This window comes from Uloborus diversus, chromosome 7 (assembly GCF_026930045.1).
Source record: "Uloborus diversus isolate 005 chromosome 7, Udiv.v.3.1, whole genome shotgun sequence".
Classification (NCBI taxonomy): Eukaryota; Metazoa; Arthropoda; class Arachnida; order Araneae; family Uloboridae; genus Uloborus; species Uloborus diversus.
The window spans coordinates 91,602,640-91,624,014 of NC_072737.1; positions in this window are offsets into that span (position 1 = coordinate 91,602,640).

The following is a 21,375-nucleotide window of genomic DNA, read 5'->3' on the forward strand; positions in this document are numbered from 1 at the left end:
ATGACTACTTTTACAAAAAAATATTGTTTCTGCAGAAGTTTTACGTATTAAGGAAGTTTTGCGGCATCATTTCATTCAGAACGACTTTCATAATTGTAAAATTGGCGAACTTTATCCATTTTGGCACCAATGCCAGGACGAGAAATATTTTTCTTTTACTTTCGTAAAAAAAAGTAGAGAAATGTCTGTTTGCAAAGAACTGACTAGGAATGAAGTCCCTCTTTAAGGTGGGGTTCATTAAATTGTAACCGTTCGTGACAAGGCGGAGGAAATAAATGACAAGAGGAACATACAATGGGGAGAATGGGACAACAAGCTTTTTTTTTTTTTTTTGATAAGAACGTTTATGAAAAACAGTGTGATATGTGGTAAAGGGAAGAGGGGTTATGGTGAAGTGTGAAACTTTGCGACAAAGATGAGAGAGATCAAAAATTTTGAAAAGGCCATTTGTCAGTTTTCCCCCAAACCCTAAACAAATCACAAACATGATTTTTTAAAAAATTACACTATTATTGCGACGTCCAGTGTTTTTGAATGGACACTTTTGGAATGTAGCAAGTAGGATTCATTCATTTGACTGTTTGGAATTTAATAATTCTAACGGCAGAGGTCAAGGCAACTTACTCAATAATATTAATCTTATTAAAAGAAGCATTGTTCATGCAGACGTTTTACGTATAATCTGAGTTTTGCAGGATCATTTCATTCGGGAAGATTTCGATAATTGTTAAATTGGCGGGCGCTCTTCACCTATTGGCGTCAAATTTTTGACACCAATTGCAGCTCGAGAAATGTTTTTACTTTGCATACGAAAACAAAGAGTAGGGAAACTTACATTTGCATACGGTTGCCACAAAATAGGGGCTGTCCACGAATGGAGTCCCGCTTTAAGATGGGGTTCACGAAATAGTAACAGTTTGTGACAAGGAAGAGGAAAGACATGACAAGAGGAGCATACAATGGGGAAAAGTGACAACAAGCCTTTTTTTAATAGGAATGTTTATGAGAAACAGCGTGACATGTGACAAAGGGAAGAGGGGGTATAGTGACGTGCAAAACATTGTGACAAAGGGGGGGGGGGGAGATGTTCGAAAAGGTTGAAAAGTGTGACATCAATTATGCACCGCTTTTAACCATAAACAATTCACATAGTCGACCTTTTTTAGAAATTGTACTATTATTACGACGTTTAGTGTTTTTGAATGGACAGTTATATGACGTTTTGACAATTTCTAAGCAAATTATGCAAGCCATTATGTAAGCCATTATGACTGAAATCGTATTCACATTATTTTCCTTCATTGTGACTTTATAGATGCGTTTCAATGTATTGATTCCTCCAAGCCTCATATCATATTATAAATTTTTTAAATACCCAAATAAATATAGATGTGCCTTTTTTAAAAAAAATATATAATCACTCATTTGTTGCAACAACCAATTGCATTTGCAGTTAATGCTACAGAATGATTGCAATTATCATTGCAATCATCTCCATAACATAAATCAAAAATCATTATTTTTCGAGTTATGACTTAGTTGCCAAAAAGAGTGATCGATATACTTATTTTCATGTTCGTAAAAGGAATATTTAATGATTTCTGTATATAATCGTAATCGGCATATTATAATCGCAATCGATTAGATATATTTATTTATTCTTCCGGATCCTCGTCCATGTCCCCGGATACGTCTTTATTTGTATCTGACTGTCTCGATTTTACACAATCCACTTGCAGCGTCTATAAACGTGGCACAAACAGCACCCAACACAACCATCTAGCTTCTGGCATTAATCTGAATTTTGACATCTTGAATTCTTTGAACTCCAATAGCTTTCTGCTCGATTTAGCTGCTCATTTGAAGTTCCCCAACCCACTTGTTTTTCTAAATGTATAAAAGGGTGGTCGTTATTTTTGAAGTTGTTGATACTTTATGCGACGCGACCGGAATTTGTTTCGTCAATCTCATAAATGATTCATGAAAAATTTTAAGTCAACTCATTAGTATTAACCAGAGCCCCAAAGGGATCCTTTATTTAGTTTCAAAGAAACAATTTCGAAACCACTCATTTTTATATTAAAAAATATATAATTAATGTAATTTTGAACTCCAGTAGATGCTATTACTTCCCGACTGATCATTCTCACATTTTTATTCTGCGAAATTTCACATGTTACAGGATGTGTGTATATACAGTATTAGTTCATGTGCACCAAGCATTAATGGTCTTGACTCTTGTCTCCCCTCTTCAGCACTCGTCCCAGGACAAAGAGGCAGTGGAGCATTTCTTTCCCCTATAAGGGACACAGGGAATCCTAGAGGCCATAATTCTTGTAAATCGACACCCCTGAAGCTGGGGTGTAGATTTATAGCATTTTCTTGGCAAAAGGGGTCGAAAGGTTTAAATGACTTGAGAGTGGGAGGTGCTGGACTTCATAGGACTTTTCTTTCTTGTGACCCCTGGAATATTTTTGAGAGTAGAAAATAAAGCTGAAACAGTGAGTAGGAACGCTTAGTCATCATCTTTAGCTTATGTAAATGTCACTTGAAGTGATCTTCACGCAATCATGCCACGGAAATCAATTTTTCTTGTCGGTGTGACGAATAATTAAATTACTGGTGTTAAATTGCCATCGTGTGGCGATATTTTACTTGTACTGTTCTACAATATGCGCGAAGTTAATTTGAACTTGCACGACCAGTGCTTCAGTTGTAACAGATGAAACTATTATGTTTTGGAAAAAAGCTCGCATACTAACTTAAATGGCTTTTTATGGCTCAAGATGCCATAAAAAGTGTAAAACACTTTATGCAACTTGGCGTTATTTAGACAAGCATAAATCTCGACTATACTAATTTGCCACTGCAACTGCGCATCAAATTAATGAATACGAGTAGAATACTTTCATGCGATTGCGTGATATATTATATGAAACGATATGAATATGAATACATTAATAGACATATATAAGTGTCTACATCTAATTGATGAACTTTAAAGTTGAAAGAGAAAAATGACACTTCAATACTTGTTGGTTTGCTTATTTTCCAAATGAAGGGATTTAATATAAACATAACATATTGTGTATTTTACAAATGTATGAAATATGATTGTGGATATCCGTCTCTTGCAGCGATTTGTTAACAGATAAAATGTTTTTAATTATTAAATTAAGCAAAACTTTTGAAATTCGTGAAGTCCGCGAGCAAGCGTTGGGATATCCTCGATTTAACGTCTAGTTAAATCTTGGCAAAAGGATTTTGATAGACAGAAGGAGAAACAATTTGAGGAAAATTTGAGTAACCGTTTTGATATTGCGCATGTAAATGCATTTGAAATTATAAAAATCTCAGAAGGAAATAAGTTTTATGCATGCAAAGGAGAAAGGGACATCCTGGCTGTTTGCTGGGAATGGATAAAAAACCTATTATCTACCGAAATAAAGAAAACTGCACGACAATAAAAGGTAGAAAATAGAAAGCGAAAGGAGAGCACAGTACTCGATGGTAAGTTCCTTTATTAAGCGAGATATTTTTAATTAACTTATTCAAACATACTACATAAGAACCGATAGTTCATTATTGTGGAAAATAAAATGAACATTATTGAATAGAGAGCATTTCAGTTTAAGGTGAATAAATATATTTGTATATAAAAAGTAAAATAATAAATAACAACGAATAATAGCATAAATATCAGATTGCTGCAGATACGTGTTTCGGGGTAACAAGGAACCCCTTTTTCAATGCAAAAAAAAAAGTAAGCTGGATGAAAAGACGTCTGACAAAAGCTTTTGTAATCTCGAAACACGTGTCTGCAATTAGTGCCGTTAATTTATACGTTGTTATTTCTCATTTTAGAATTTCAGTTTTTTTCATGTGCAATTTCTATGAATCTTCCTCAAAAATACTGTTACACATTTTGCGATAAGTTACAATGCTACAAATATACGTGATTGCAAGAATATTTAAATTTTCTATACTTTATTATAAATATATTTAGATGTTTATGCAATTTTCAATTTCTAAAATGTAAATTTCAAAAAAATCCTCGATTACTGTAACATGATAATATACTATATTTTGAAAATTTATATATTGTGTGTTCACAATATACTTTCAGATTATATAAAAATCTGTTTTCTAAAAAAATTCTATTTCAATATGTTGTCCTTTAATATCACTAAACTTTTTACTTTTTCGCAAGATTAAGAACAGGGTTCGCCGAATATATATGTCAAGATATATATCCGATATTTATTTTGAAAATATCGTGATATTTTCGATATTTATTTTTTAACTGCGGAATTTTTAATATAAAAATTATACTAACCATAGTTATTGCCATTTATCATTAAAAATATGCAAAAAGTAATGAACTATATTTTTATGATGCATTAATTCATCCTTAATGTAACAAATCAATATAATATTCCTTTTTTTTAATTTTATATTCATAAAGTAATTAGTAATGTTACAATTTTAATTCATATTAAAAGTGCTTAATTAAATGTTAAACATTGGTCAGAAAAAAGAAATGTCTGATTGTGCACCGACTTATGCATATTTTATATTTCTGAATCATATAACTGTGTAAAACTAGCTAACAGAAGAAAAATGAGTAAAACAGATAATGCTAAATTAACTCCATTAAAAGTGATAAAAATGTTAAATGAAATATTAGATATAAATAATGAAAGAAACGTTAATTTTAAGTCTAAATATTGTAATAACAATATAAGAAAAGAAAAAGTGATTTGAAAATGCATTTACTACTTCAAAAACTTTAATTTGTGCTGATTGAAAATATCGGATAGGTATCAAAATATCCGATATATATCAAAATATCGGATATTTTCGAAAATATCATGATATTTTCGAACCCTGATTAAGAATCTGAAAGAGATGTTGATCCTAATTTCTAGTTGAACCCAAAACCCATAGTCTTCCACAATGCAAAAGAGCTAGAAGGGACGTGATTACTGCTCACTTTTCAGCAGTGCTAGACGATTGATTGACGTCACTTTTGTCCATATACTCAACAGAAAAGAAGTTTCCGAATTACCTCACATGGAACGAAATCCTTTAACCATCTTCAGTGCGTTGGAAATTGAATTATAAACCTATGATTTTTGTCTTATTAGAGTTCATTAATTGTAAAACTGTTTTCAAAAATATCTGTAAGTTGATGACATTGTCCTCGTTATCCACAAAAATAAGGCAAAAATTGTTTAATTACCTTATGTGTAGACAAATCCAACTGCACCACTTGGGATCAATCCGCTCCGAAAATTCAATAATCCCATAGAAAATTCACTTGCTTGAAGAAAATTAAGAAGAAACACTCTGCTTAAAACTTACTCCAAAAATTGCTTACATGCCTCGTTTAGCACTTAAAGCAGCGAAATTATCATCCGCGGAAAAATTACTCCGAAGAAAACTTTCTCCGGGAAAACTTTCTCGTGCTCCTCCCCTCCGCCAATGGGGGGCCCCTCTGGGCTTGATTGACGGCCACCCCCGCACTGCGCATGCGTGGTGGATGTTGAACCAAGTCTTGTTTCGAATTTATAGGGAGATTCTTATTTAAGACTCACCACCTAATGGATGAAGGCGGAGTTGTCGGCAATCCGTCGACTTGAAGGATGAGCCCAGAAGTCAACCTTAGTCGGCTTATTTTTTGAGCTATAAAGTCACAAAGGTAGATAAATAAACGCTGATGTAAAACAAAACATACCTCGTAATGAAAGCTGCAGAGTTAAGTGTGTTTTTATTACTTTAAACGCCTCATTACTTAACTTACCAAACCTAATGGAAGATCTTGTCTTATTTTCCGAAAATCTATCTCTTTTCTCAAGTAAAAATACTTTAATAAGTACCAGAAATACCACCAAGCTACGTCTAAGTGAATTAAATCCAGTAATATAGTGTGATGTTATCTATTTTAATGAGGTATTCGTTCCAGGCAGTGTGCATACTTATGATAAAAGTCGTCATATTATTTTTTTCCATTTTCAGTCATCATTTTGACTTGGGGAAAGACCGCTTATATTGGATCCCTAAGAACGAGAGGCCGTTGTCGATGTTTTTGAAGCAAAACAAAAATTTAAAATAGGGAGTCATAAGACAAATTTTATATAGAATCAACGTGGCCACATTTGCTTTAAATATGAAAAAGAATTTTAATAAAGTAAATTGTTTTAAACAAAGTTGCAAAAGTCCAAATGAGGAATGTATGTCCCTAAAATGAACCCTGCGCTGCTTAAACTGCACCAACACAAATTCCAGAAAAAATTATTGTACAACTGTACATTTGCTTTACAGGATAGGTGTCTAGTCACAGTCCAAATTTATGTGCTTGAGAAAACCACTCACAATATTAGTCACGCTTGTTGCTTAAAATTCGCCCAAGAAACCTCCTATTTGTTATTAAATATTGGACATTTCTGCTTTCGCACAAAAGGGAGAGGATGACATGTTCAATTAAATCCATATGTACGAATATCTTTTGAAGCTTTTGGACAGTGTAAAAGTCGGTTTTAACTACTTTAAACTTTTTAGCTGCATATAAATTGTTTCCATCTACAATTGCTTTTGAAATATCGAGGAATTTCTTTACTTTCTTCAATTTCCCATTTTCAACTCAGGGTTACATTTGTACTATAAATTGTTTGCTTCAGCTGCTTGGAGAGCAAAACGCCGAATGTATCGGCGTTTAGCCTATCATTTCAAAACATTTTTCTTCCAACACTAATGCATGACAAGCTTAATAATTTTCATTACGTAAGGGTACATTATTTTTCCTGACTCTTTATTTTCATGAGCATTAATGTTGGCGTTGGCATCATCATGGCTGGGGGTAGTTTTAGTTGTATTACAAGGTAAATCTGCCAATTCAGTCTCACATTACTGTTCCTGCAAACAAAAAATGCTCTTTCCGTTATTTAATCCTCACATCAGCATAATTTTCCTCTTTTTGACATCTTCTAAAACCAAGAACCATCGAAATTATCACTGCTATAAGCAGTAAAACGATCAGTCAACACAAGTGTAGCAAGAAAAGTCTTCTGTCTTGTTAAAACATTAAGAAATTGTTTTCAGTAAGTTACCGCCCTATAGGCAGGGCTAAGGCAGAAATACAAGAAATACACCAACAGCTTAGTCATTCCAATCAAGTACTGCAGTTTCGTGCTTGTTAGCACTCATCAGCCCGCTTAGGAAGTGACTCAGATGGAGGTGGAAAACCTCTTAAGGAAGCCAAGGGTGACAAACAAACTGGTAGCTAATATAGAGTTAGCACTGACCAGACGAGTGACCGAAGCAATGGTTCGGTTCAACTCGAAGAATGACTGAGCTGTCGGTGTATTTCTTGTATCAAGAAATTGATTTGACAAAACTAAAACTGAAGTCATTGTAATGTTTAGGAAATCTGTTTGATACAAATATTAAACATCGTACATTTAAATTACATCAATATCATTTTGTGCGGTAAAAACTTGAAAACTTAGTTTATTTTTCATGTTCTTAGATTGGCCATTGACTTACATGACTGTAATGTCTATTAAATATCTGTCATCTTCCTAGCCTGCAGACTTAAATCTTTGTTTTTCCACTCAGAAACTATTGCACAGAGCTTCACGGAAGCTTTTATGTCTGAGATCCAATATAGGCGGTCTTACCATAGATGTTTTTAAAACAATTTTCAACTCTTCCAAAACAAACATGCCTCGTAATAAAATGTCGAGTATGTTTTTATTACTTTAATCTCCTCGTTATTTAACTTATAGGATATTACAAGGGATCCCTCCATTTACTTACTGAAAATCAGTTTCTTTTCTCATGTGAGTTTCTTTACCAAAATAAGTACCAGAAATACCGACAAAATGCATCTTAAGCCACATGCAACTAAAATCCTATGATGCATAGCAATGTTGTTGATTTCAGTATAGTATTCGTTTTCAGACACTTATGGAAAAAATCGTCACAGCATTTTTATTCTTCTTCAGTCACAATTTTGACCAGGGCCGATTTTAAACGTAAGGGAACCCTAAGCTATTAAAGGTATGTTTTTTTTTCTCCAAGTTTTCACTATAAGTTCTTTATTTTTATTATTTTTTTTTTCACTACTACATAAACCAATGTTTTTTTTTCGTGTTTTTTTAGTTTTTTTAATGCCCCCGCTGTCTTTTTTGTTTTGACCTCGGAGAGGTAATAAACTAAGAGCTGGCTACACAAAAAAATACTCATAAGGTACATTAAAAATTTCTGTATGGAATGAAAGTACATACATAGCTAAGCATTAATCGCTTGGTTTGCCAAGGCGGGTAAAGGACCGGGTGGGTTGGCGGGGGATCAAAGATCACCAATTTTTAGCAGGAAAACTGCAGATTCCTGCATGAAAACTGCAGTTTTTCTTAAGGTAAGGCCTCAAATCTTTAAAATGTCTGCAGACTTCTTCAAAATGTCTGCAGATGAACTTCTGCAGATTTTGTGAGGAAAACGCAGCACATTTGGATATTCCCGTTTAAAATTAGGCATTTTCTCGCGAAACGAAATGTGGTACTGATTGATTACACTAGTTACATTGATGTGTTTAGATACATGTACTTTAGTTACAGTTATGTCATGAGATTAAGTATGTGGGCGTGTACGTCGTACACGTATATGGCAGTGTTTCTTCCTGTTTTTCCTTCCTGTTCAGAACAAGGGGTGATCTGTATGAGGGGGGGGGGCAGATTGCGCATTACACTCTTAAACTTGGGAGGGGGGGGGGGGTTGAACTATAATGGGTGCCACTGATTAAGCTATGGATTTTAGAAAAAAAATGCTAGAATAATTTTGGAGACGGCAGATGACTAATCTCTTTTGCGCGTAGTAATAATTGGACACTTTAGCCAGAGATTTCTAGCCAGACTTCTTCTTCTGGTTCTTTAGCCAGACACTTTAGCCAGAGGTTCGGGGTGGGCGCCATTGGGGGGGGGGGCCAATGGCGCCCACCCCCAAATGTTGCATAGCAACCCCCCCCCCCCCTCCCTTCCTCAAAAAAGAAAGATCCTCTAAAATAATAACTAGAAGCACGTTAAAAAATCAGATTCAAAAATAAAAATCTGCGTCATGAACCCCCCCACCCCCCCTTTCCCCGTCTTCTCCGCCATTTTTAGGCACTATTGCTTTTTAGCCATTATTATGGAAATAACGTGCTCGAATGTTTTTCAAGATTGCCAACGGCTGATCTCTACTACGTATCTTAGTATTCGGACATTTTATGGTGCAAAATGTCCGAATATATGCAAAAATGGTGCCACCCCTCAAATTTTGCAACGCCTCCCCCCCTCCCTAAAATAAGGAAACCCCAGAAAAATGAGAGTAAATCCATGTTCGAGAACTGCTATGAAACTTTTCAACTGCATATTCTGCGCCATGAAACTCCCCCCCCCCCTCCCCTCCTTCCCCGTCTTCGCCGCCATTTTTGGGCACTAATGCTCTTTGGCCATTATTATTGAAATGACGCCCTCGAATGTTTCTCGAGATGGTCGATGGCTGGATCTCTACTAGGTGTCTTAATAATCAGAAACTTAAGGAAAGGATACTCCCCCCCCCCAAAAAAAAAAATTGCAGAGAGTCACCATTTTCTGCTTTACCGCTTTTTCCAAAATCTATAGCTTAATCAGGGGCACCCTTTATAGTTAAAAATCCCCGTACTTGATCCTTGTCAGAAAATATTTAACTCTGAAGACCAAGGTACATGATAACACAAGCCAGTTTCAAAATATCAAAATGCTATTGTAATAATTTGTGGTTTGTCAAAAATAACTTATTATAAAATGATAAACTTCTCGTTATTAGTAATTAAAATATTATATGAGGCCTGCTGATGTTCATTACAGTATTTATTTATTTGATATTAGGCACGTTTTTATTTTGATTGTGTGTACAAAGTGGATGGCGTAAAGGAAAATAATTTTTTTCTTGTTTGTATTCAATGATTTATTAATTCATTTGCATACATTCATTAATCTATATTCGTTCATTAATTCATTCTTAACCGTTAATTCATTTATTAATTCATTTTTTATTCGTTATTAACTAATTTATTCACACATTTATTTGATCATTCGTTAATTCATTTTAAACTGCGTAAAAACATTGAAACATAGGTTTGTTAAAACTTGTTGCGGTGGCAAACATGTTGCCTCAGAGCATCTAAGAGAAGGGCTTTAATGTCATCTTTTAAGTACTGAAAATCAGCGAATAACAAGCTATTTCATTTATTTATTTATTTTTTAATTGGTCGGGAATTCGAAATTGATTTGTTTTTTCCAGCTTAATTGCAATTTTATTTTCCATATTTTGTTGAGAAATGACACGATGTTGCAACTATCATATGTCGCTAAAATACATCTTCTAACACCCCGTTTGCACTGCGAGCTAAGCGCGCTCAACCCATCAATGCACTTACGAGCTAAGCGCACTTACTTTAAAAGTCGTTTGCACTAGAGAACGCACTTAAAGTTTAACTGCAAACCCAGGGAGGCTAAAAGAAGGAGCCTCATCTCCTTTGGCAGCGGGGCGAAAAAGTGACCGGATTATTCCATCGCCAATGGTGGCGGTAGTGGTCCATCTCTCGCAGTTCGCTCGCCTGATTTAACCGACCCCGAGTATTCGACTGGGTGGATGCCGGCAGTTAGCTAGTTTGGGGCCATTGATACGAAAAATTTGTTGGAACTCAATAATATCGCGCGGTCAGCACGATGGACCTAAAATTACTTTCTTTCTTATATTTGTTCTAGAATTTAGACATTAATTCTGTGTGTCCTCGATCTTCTTTCTCCTTAGTTCTTTTACTCCAATTAATTTATGCAGTAACTTCGATCAACCCTCTCCCCCCCCTCCCCCATAAATTTTGCATGATATAAGCTCATTTAAAATTAAATATTTCACAGTAATATGTGCAATAATATTTAGTTTCTTTTTTTGTTTACTTCTGCTGAAAAAGCCGTTTTTCCCCCCTTTTTTTTCTGGTGGATTAATCTTTAAAAACGATAAGAAAAAAAAATAATTAATACTTTGAACATTGAAAAAAAAACTGCTTTTTCGTTAGTTAATTGTGAACAATTAAAAAAGAATCTTACAAGAAAGTGCTATTTAATTCAAGCGTTAATCTAGTTTATTGCTTATATTTATCAAGCTAAGTTTCGTTTTCACTTACCATAATTACTTGGTTCTTTTATTCCAATATTTGGTTCTGTTACACCGAGTTTCTTTATCCTGCACCACCCCCCACACACACAAATTTCGTGCGATATTAGCTCATATAACTTAATATAGTTCACTGTATTATGTGCACCAATATTTAGTTTCGTTTTTGTTTAATTAATTACTTTTGCTGAAATAACCTTTTTTTTCTTTTTATTTCGTTGGATTTATCTTTAAAAACGATTAGAAAAAATATTAACACTCTGTATATTGAGAAAAAAAATTGTTTATCGTTAGTTATTAGTGAACAATTACAAATAATGTTACAAGAAAGTGCTATTTATTACAAGCGTTGATCTAGTTTATAGCTTATATTTATCACATTGTGTTTCGTTTTCACTTACCATAGTTACTTTCTTTCTCCTCCTCCCATACATAAATTTCGTGTGATATAAGCTTACATAAAACTTTATGTATTACGTTTAGTTTGAAATTGTTGCCCTGCTCTGGATTTAAGTGAAATTTGAAGAAAAAAAAAGCAAAACATAAATATTTTGATGAAAATTATAAGTTAAACAGTTCAATCTTAATTTCAATTGAATTCTCTACATGAGTGCGTTATTGAGTTTTTCTACTACAGTGGAATTTCTACTATTCAAGTTAAGCATATGTGAAATTTAATAAATAAGAAGAAAAAGGACATGGAAATATAACTAGAAGGAAACAAAATTAGTGATTTAAATTCCAAAACTTTAGTTGTTCATTGCTACTCTCTTTCTATTTTTTTAAATGAATAACTTTAAAATCAAGTCTTCTCGCTTACTCTTAAAATTAAATGCATAGTACTCAGAAAAATTATGAAAACCGGATCGTAATTTACGGGTTTTATTGGGAGAAAATGTTTTCAAAAGCCAGCTAAAATCATTTTTAGTTTCATGGCAAATGAGCAGAACAGCCATATCAAAAACAATATACAAAATAGAACACAAAATTGCACAACACATAACAAGAATGAATGCTCGCTGAAGTCGTAGCAGAAATACAAATTAAACACATCGAATGCAAAATATGCCAAAAACCTAGGGTGGAGTAAAGTATTCTATGCTTCTTTGAACAGCTTTCATGGCGAAAGTAGTTTAATACTTCCAAATATACAGGTGATAGTTTTTAAAACACACTTGTTTACAATGCTTCGCTACGAGCGAAAAGATATAAGTAGTGCGAGAGATGATACTCTAGCGGCCTCTGGCGGAAGTGGAATTTTGTTGCCAAACTGCTAACATGGAGATTCGTCTCCTTCCTTTTACTCCCTGGTCTTGTTGAGCGGCTTCCCAGTGTCGCTCAACTGAAGCGGCTTTGAGATGCGCTAAGTGAATGCGCAGTAGGTTAGCTGAAAACTAAGCGGCTTAATTCCGCCAGTGCAAACGGGGTGTAATAATTCATTGAATCCTGCTTTTTAACTCAAGTCTAAGATTTGCTTGTGTCCTCCTTTTGTTTTTAGGACATTGAATTAACAACAATTAATTCTTCGGTCTCTAAACGCGTCAAGTGCTTTTCTTCAATTATTGTTGAAACCGCTTCTTTCACCAAAGGTTCGGAAACAATCCTAAAAAATTTCCTTTCTCTTTGTTGAGACATTGCTATAGCGAAAACTTCGTATTCGCAGCCAGTTAACGAGAAAAAAATCAATTTGATGTTGAAAATATTTAAAAGATTTGAGGGTGGCTTTAGTGCTGCCAGTCAAGTACGTAATAGATTATAGACACGTACAAATTAAAAAATAAGCTTTTGGCAAAGTAAAAATTAAATAAAGTTCAGCTGTGCTCTTTCGCCAAATGTGTAGCTAAGCCTAAGCTTAGTGATAAAATGTGGCAAACCGTTTAAAGAAATCTAAAGTGTTCTCTTTTTATTTATACTAATGAATACAGGAAAGTAGTTAAAAATTTTGCTAACTAGTTTGACGCAACAGATAGTTCGGACAGGCAGATAGAAGGAAAAGTTCTGGAAAAAAAAAAAGGAAAATCTGCTCTCTTGAAGCAAACAAAAATATTTTTAAAGAAAGAAAGAAAATTCTTAAGAAGCAAAATACAGTGAAACCCCGATTTGACGTATCTCAAGGGACTGTGTTAAAAAACATAAAATACGGAAAAACGTAAAATACAAGAAATAAATAATAGCAAAATTGATGGTGGAACTCGGTGAAAAAACGTAAAAGGTGGGAGATGCGTAGACTCGGAGGACGCAAAATCGGCGTTTTACTGCATTGCTTCTTTGTTTCGTAATTATTATGCTGAATCCGAAGAAAGTAGAGGAGGGGACCAGCTACCTCACACTCATTTAATATATGTGTGTGGGTCTCTTACACATGTCTTCATGGGTGCCCATATTGGGGGAGCAAGTGGAGCTCTAGCTCCCCCTAGAAATTAGAACCTCTTTACAGAATACTTTTTTTCTTTGCAAAAATGTAAAAACGTTTCTTCGCCATTAATGAATAAGTCATTGAAAATGTCGAATTTTAATAACTTTAAATCTGTACTAAAATCGGTTTCCATACGGAAAATATCCTGGTGAACCACGGGGAAAATATCTGAGCCCCCCCCCCCCCCGGCACTCTTAAAATTTTGCATATGGGCTCTCATAGCAACAACAAGGCTCCATTACACATTAATGCCACACCGTTAAGTATGTTCTCGATTTCGGACCCTTGGCAAAAGCGCGTCGTTTCTTATGGGGTCGGGGTCGAACTGTCCCCTGTAGCCTCATTTGCCCCCATCTTGGGCATCTAACACTGGTAAACTGCAAACGCGGTAGGTGCGGGGGGCTTAGGTGTGTAATGCAATGCATATGTTGTAACAAGACCCCTGTAAATAAATTTTAATTACGCCACTGTCCTACTTTTCCAAAGAAATGGAAAAGAAATCTGTAATAAGTTTTTCTTTTTCGTTCAAACACATTAGCAACTCTACTGTGCACATTAGCAACAAAAACTGTACGATAAATTCATTCATATCAGAAACCGCAGCTACTCCATATTTTGCAACAGAACCTGTCAATTATGGAACATTTTTTAGAATAAATTTAAAATCAATCTGATCAAGCGAAAAACTGCAAAACGAAGGAACAACGTAATACATCTATTACCGTCACTAGAGGTCAACGCTCAGTGTTTTTTAAATAAAAATTTAATAAAAATTTTTGGAACATTCCATCTTTGAAACCGACGGTATATTTCCTAGATTGAGAAATAAAATTTATTATCACATAAAGTTGGTTTTCTTCTTGTTTTCGCTTCTGGTGGTGTCTAGTTGATCTCAAACTGTTATTTTTGCTGTTGATACCATATTGCATGCTAATGGGTGAACATTATTGACCAATATACATTCATTAAATAAAGGAGGATTGAGTAGGGATTGCATCACGTGGAATTAACATTTTTTCACGATTGCCAATAAAAATTTTAATATCGCCAAAGTTTGAAGTTAAATTAAAGCTACAAATACTGATTAATTTAATGCTTCTATAAATCTTTAACAACGCCATTTTACGGCATCAATTTTAGCGAATTCACTGAACTTTTATTTTTGTGAGAAACACCACAGAGTGGGACATCGTCTATGTACTCCTATTGTTTTAATTTACAAGTACATTTTCAACGTCTGCCAAAGATCGCCTGACCAGTAAGTAGAAATTTTAATATGTAAAACGTCACATAGTAAGATTGGACATCTGGCAGCACAGTATCCTTAAAGTATTAACGATTTTGTGTCATGTTTTTTTTTTTTTTTTTTTTTGAGCAATCACGATTGCTTATTGTTCTCATTTGACTGTTTTTGGCGTGCTATGATTTTATTTTCTCCCCGTCTCCCTCTGCCAGCAACACCCGTCGACCAGCCACACGATGCTGCTCCTCTAGCGAAAACCGTCTCCAGGTTGTGTCCATATCCTACACGCATACATACACACATATCCACACACACATACATACATATACACTTATACACAAACACACATACACACATATACACAAACACACATACACACATATACACAAACACACATACCCACACACTCATGCCTGCACACAGACACAAACACACGCCTACACACACACACTCATATACTAGCACACACATACAGACATACCCACACACACGCCTGCACACAGACACAAACCTACACGCATACACACTCACACACATAACCACACACACACACACATGCCTGCACACACGCAAAAAACACGTGATTGCGAAAAACATAATTTGAATTCAAGATGTAAAAATTCAAATCTTTTTTTTTTTTTTTTTTTTTTTTTTGCGATAACATCAAGTTGTGAACCGAATAAGCATCATTTTCGGGAACTTTTTGCTTTGCTTCTGGAACATGAATAAATTTTCAGAAATTCGGCTGGTTACGCAAAAAAACAAAAGGACGTTTTTGCATCGCATTGTCACTGGTGACTGAAGTGGGTTGGAAACACTCAATTGGGAATCCTCCCCCCCCTTTTTTTTTTAACTTACGCCAGACCTAAGCATAACTGTCAACAGTTTTTGTCAGGCATTCCAAGATAGTTCAGAAAAACATTTAAAACAATATTAAAGTCATTAGCAGCATTTTCATCTACTAAATCAGGAAAGCCAGGACAGGAGTTTAAGTGGTCCCCACTCATGTCGGAATCAGATGAGCACGGTGGTCAAGTTCTAGAGTCTGCCAGTCTAACTCTATGTAGATTGTAGATGCTTCACAAGATAGTCATGTCCCATTTTATCCTAAAATTTGCAACACCCACAGATCTGAGGAAGTCACTTGGAATAAGAGCATCCAATAAGGAACCTCAACTCCTTTACTAGGTCAGAAATAATTTTACTTCAAAGAGTTTGAAAATGAAGCCGTGATTATTCTTTTGATATCATAGTAGCAAATAGGAGGATCTGGTAGTAGAAGGGAGTCCTATCTCCACTCACCGTATTCACCAGACATTGGCCCTTCCGATTATCATTTGGGCGATTCTCGAAAAAATGTCCCGTGCGTAACGCCAAGTTTTTTATTTTATTCAAGTAACTATTAATTAAATGTGGGATTAACTGTTATACTTTGATATTATATTAAAGCATGTATTATTCCCCAACAGCATTATTTTTTGAAGACTTTGATTAGCTGGAAAAAATAAAAAACAGCGTTACGCACGGGACATTTTTTTCGAGAATCGCCCATTTGTTTTGATCGATGGCACGCGGCCTGTTTGAGCAGCACTTCATATTATTTAAAGGCTACAAAAAAATTGGGGCGATTTCAGGATAGCTTCAAAGGAAGAAACGAAGTGAGATACCCCAGTGGTTGGAAGTAGAGACGCTACTGTAGTAGCCACATTTTTTAGTAGTTTGTAGTGTAAAGAAATATTTTTTTTAAAAATGTAGTATAGTGGGTAGTTCAATGCAAAAAATAGTAGTTTGTAGCGATTTCTGGAAACTACTTTTATTGAACTTTAAAAAAAAAAAAGAAGAAGAAGAATCAAAGTTCAAACGAAATTGGCAGGAGCAAATGAGAAATAAGACTCATAAAAATACGACTGAACCTCAAGGCATATCATTTTGACGCCGTACGTTCCATCTGTTTAGCGCATTTGTTTGCTATCGTAATTTTCACGTTTCGCCAATATTTGTATTGAAGAGAGCTTGACATAAAAAGTAAAGTATTTGAATTAGCGATACCACCAATTTACTAACTCCTTTGTTTTTTCTGGCTGCCGAGAATGTCCCGTGGATGAACGTTTCAGATTTCGAAGAGATTATTGTTCTAATACTGTAAAATCACTTTCGCGAAAATGAAGATTATTTCGCAAAGATATTGAAATTTCGTGAATTTTATATGAACAGACCGAAAGTTGAAAAACAAAAACATTTCGCGACGTTTAAATTTTCGTGATTGCAACAGGCACGTAAAAAAAAAAATCGCAAAAAGGAAAAGTTTAGCAAAAATAAGTGCTTTTACAGTATTCACCAAAAGAATGATAATGAACTGCCCTGGCCGGCTTACAATAAATACGATCACCTTTTTTCGTTCAATCCTCTTACGGTATGTGTGTGTGTTAGGGTGTACCAAAATAAATTTGCAAGTTGATTTTTCAAATCGCACACCCTCTTATGTTTTCCCCTTTACGTCAAACCAATTGTAAAAAAAAGTTTCATTTAATTTGAACAACGGCAACCAGTGTCGACTTCCGTCTGAAAGTGTGAACCAGCACTTGTAATTCTAGGCCAAATAAAAAAATTAAACTTTTTTTAGAAACTCGAAATTTTTGTTGATAAAATGTTGCCCCCCCTACACCACACATGCATCACAAAAACATTTATTCAAAGAAAAGAAAAAAGAAACATTTTGGTATCCCACACTCGCCCTAAAATGTATAATTTTCTTCAAAAAAAAAAAAAAAAATGATTTCTTTCGATACATATTTTTAAAAATGTAAGTGAATTTTACGAAATTATCAAGCTGAAAAATATAAGTAGTAAATTAGGTAATTAGCGTTAAATAGAAACTTTTGCTCTACTGCAATATTTAAGTCTCACACATAGTACAGTCGAGCTCGTTTATTACGAACGCAAACGGGCCATGATATTTGCTCGTTATAACAAGCGGGGTTTACTCGTTAAAAGCGAGTTATGCTTCCATAGATTAAACATTGTACCAACCAAGTCTTCCTGGTTTCCTCGCTAAATCCGGGTTTTCGTTATAAGCGAGTTCGACTGTGTACTACTCAAAAATATGGATTTTTTCCAGGTTAATTTAACTTTTTCATTTTGAATATATACATATTTTTTTATTATTCATTTGTAAATGTTGATCTGAAAATGTGTTCACTAATATTTTTTGAATTTGATATATTATTCAAATTAAAGGTTTTCTTTCTTTCTTTTTTTAGAATATAAATGGAAAAAAATCAATTTTTTTGAAGAACATTATAAATTTTTGACCGAGAATGGGATATTTAAATGTTTTTTTTTTTAATTTGAATAAATGTTTTTGTGGTACATGTTGATTGTGGGGTATAGGGACAACGTTTTATCAACACAAATTTCGATTTTCAAAAAAAAAAAAAAAAAAAAAAAATCCGATTTGGCGTAGCATACACTTTTGATCACACGGTTTGGCGTAGCATACTGGTTTACACTTTCAGACGCAAGTCGACCTGGGTTGCCGTTGTTCAAATTGTATGAAACTTCTTTCCACAATTGTTTTGACGTAAGAGGAAAAATATAAGAGGATATGCGACTTGAAAAATCGACTTTCATTTTTTGTGGGACACCTTAGCGTGTATGCTCTTTTTGTACTTATTTTTTTAAAAGTAGCGAAGTAGCGACTACATTTCAAAAGTAGTTTGTTGCTGCTACATTTAAAAAAAAAGTAGTTGTAGTTGTAGTTAACTGCATTTGTAGTAAAGTAGTTGTAGTTCGCTACAAAAAAAAATGTATTTTTTCCAACCACTGAGATACCCGCATGCTGTCGAAAAGATAGGGAAAAAGCTAGCCATGGATGCTAGTTTTAAATAAAACGTAATGTACCGCTCTTTCATAACAAATACCCAAAGTTTTGACCAAAAAAAAAAAAAAAACAGAAAGAAAGAAAACTGGAAGAAACTTAATTGTATTCCACTTTTATTTTATTTCATTTATTTATTTATTTTTATGTATTTTACAATAATTTTTTTATTTATTTATTCATTCATTTAATTGTTCACTTGTTTATTTTTTTATTTTTCTTTATTTTTATAATATTTATTTATTCATCAATTTAATATATTTAATTATTTATTTTTTTAAGTGAGCCCACTTCACCAAATCAACTTTTTTATGGCTTGAAGATTCGTGGAATTGCATCTCCTATTTTTCAACTTCTAATTTTATCATTACATGTGACAAGATACAGATACTACGAGATTTTCCCTTATACAAGACACAGTGAGTCGATTAAGCTTTTAATGGATCCAATACTGGGACAGAAATATCGTGCAATGTCCTTAATCCTTTCTTTTTATAGTAAAGCCGTTTATCTTCCAGAAAAGTTTCAAAATAAAGTCTGATCACTTAAGAACATCCACAGACTATAAGTTTTTCCCAATTATTTGAAAATGTATTTCGGTATAATAATCTGCTTCAAATTACCGTTGTAACTTAAACTATCTGTTGTAGATATTGAGGAGGATTCACGATGAATTTAAATGGTATCTGGAGAAGACTTTTTTCTTTCCTTTTGAATTAGTTAATTAATTTATTCGTACAACGTGAAGTAGAGAAATGATTAACAGAACTAGAGATGAAAACAATCGGGGGAAAAACAGGATTTTTTTTTTTCGACGAAGTTAATTTCCACTCCAGAAAAATTGAATTTTTTAAACTTTTCAGGAAGTTTTAACTGAAAGTTTCAGTACAAAGTGATTAGAAATTTCTCATACTTAAGTTCTGATGCAATTTCCTCCCCCCCCCACCCCTTCCATGTATGTTAGAATACTGTCTAACTTTGATAATACAAGTTGTTGTAGGATAATATAATTTGCATATAGATAAAGAAGCATTTAATGCTTTTTGAAAAAAAACAATATTATTATTGAAGAGTTTATATTTTCCTTATTCAAAAAACAAACAAGCATAACTTAAATCACAGAACTACGTTTCTGCTGACTGCGAACCAAATGTACAGGGTGCAGCAACAAAAAACCCGGGCAAGCAATTTTCCATGTAACGTTATTAAAAATAAATAAATTAACAAAACACCAAAAAATAATAATATGAGAATGCCTAAAGCAATCAATAAATTAATTGGTTTCAAACTGGCCGCCTTTTGAAGTAATACAGAGGTGCAACTACTTATTGAAATTTTCATTCAAGGACACACACACACAGCAAGTCCTTTAATCAATCCTATTCCCTGTAAAGCAACTGGTTTAGAGAGTCCAAACTTATGTGTAGTTTAGGGTAGACTTTGGAGTGTCTACAGACCAAATCCTATTGTTTAGGGGTTATGAGCTGGTTGAACAGTAAATCAGTGAAAGGTATCCTCTTTCAGCGTGGACTTGCGGTCCGTCTCAAAAGTTTCTGGCATCTTTGGAGTCATACGAGTGCCTGAACTTTTTGGAACTTGTAACACTTCTGTTTGAGTTGTTTTTGCCTTTAGTCGCACTTATCGATCACAGATTCCCCATCTTACAAACTACTTTTCTCGTGAAAACTCAAGGATTTCATTAAACTCACTTTTGGATGACCTAACGATTAATTGAAATGTTCACCGTTCATTTTTGTACTTTCCGAATATCGACTATAATTTCCAAGCCACTTGCGAAGCGGCATACCGCATCAAATACTGTTTGCCGAGGCACAACAAACGTATACTGTCCTTCTACTTGGTTAAACAACGTTAAAATGGCAGGTCTTTTGCTCAAAATTGTAAGAAAACCGTGAAACAATACATAAAATAAGATATATATTGTAAATTATTTTCCAATAAAGTGAGATTTTTTGCCTCATACTGCCGTGCTAAGCACAAAAGTAGAGTAAATTATTTTCCAATAAAATGAGATTTTTGGCCTCACCCTGCATACTGCCGTGCTAAGCACAAAAGTAGAATCTCCAGTTGAGCTCAAGCTGAGATTGTGTCTTAAAGTTTGGCTCTTCCATATTTTGATTCAGATGTTTTTTTCTTTCAGAATTTTTTTAAAAAATAGTTCCTAATTAAAGGTTCCCAAAACATTTTTTTTTATTAAGTAAAAGACGAAACAGAAAAAAAACATGGTTATAATAACTGAGTTTTGTTCAAAAGTGCAGGTATGACTACTTTTACTACGGTGCTTAGCACGGCCGTATGAATAAACTGAAACTCCGGTTTAAGTTTTGGTTCAGCTTTAGAAACCATTTCGCAGTTTTTGGTTTGGGATTTCTGTAGGAAAGAAAAAGAAAACCAATTTAGTTCTCATTTAGACTTAGACTGAACTGGAAAAAATCATAACTCACAAGCTTTCATTTTCAGACAGTAAAGTTACATTGTAAGGAAGGGAAATCATACTTATTTTTCTTTCGAACAATATCAATCATGTTTCAAGCCAAAAATTACAATTATTATTTCAAGTTTCAAAGATAATCAAAAATAGAAAATGTAATTGTTATGATTAGACACAACACACCTTAC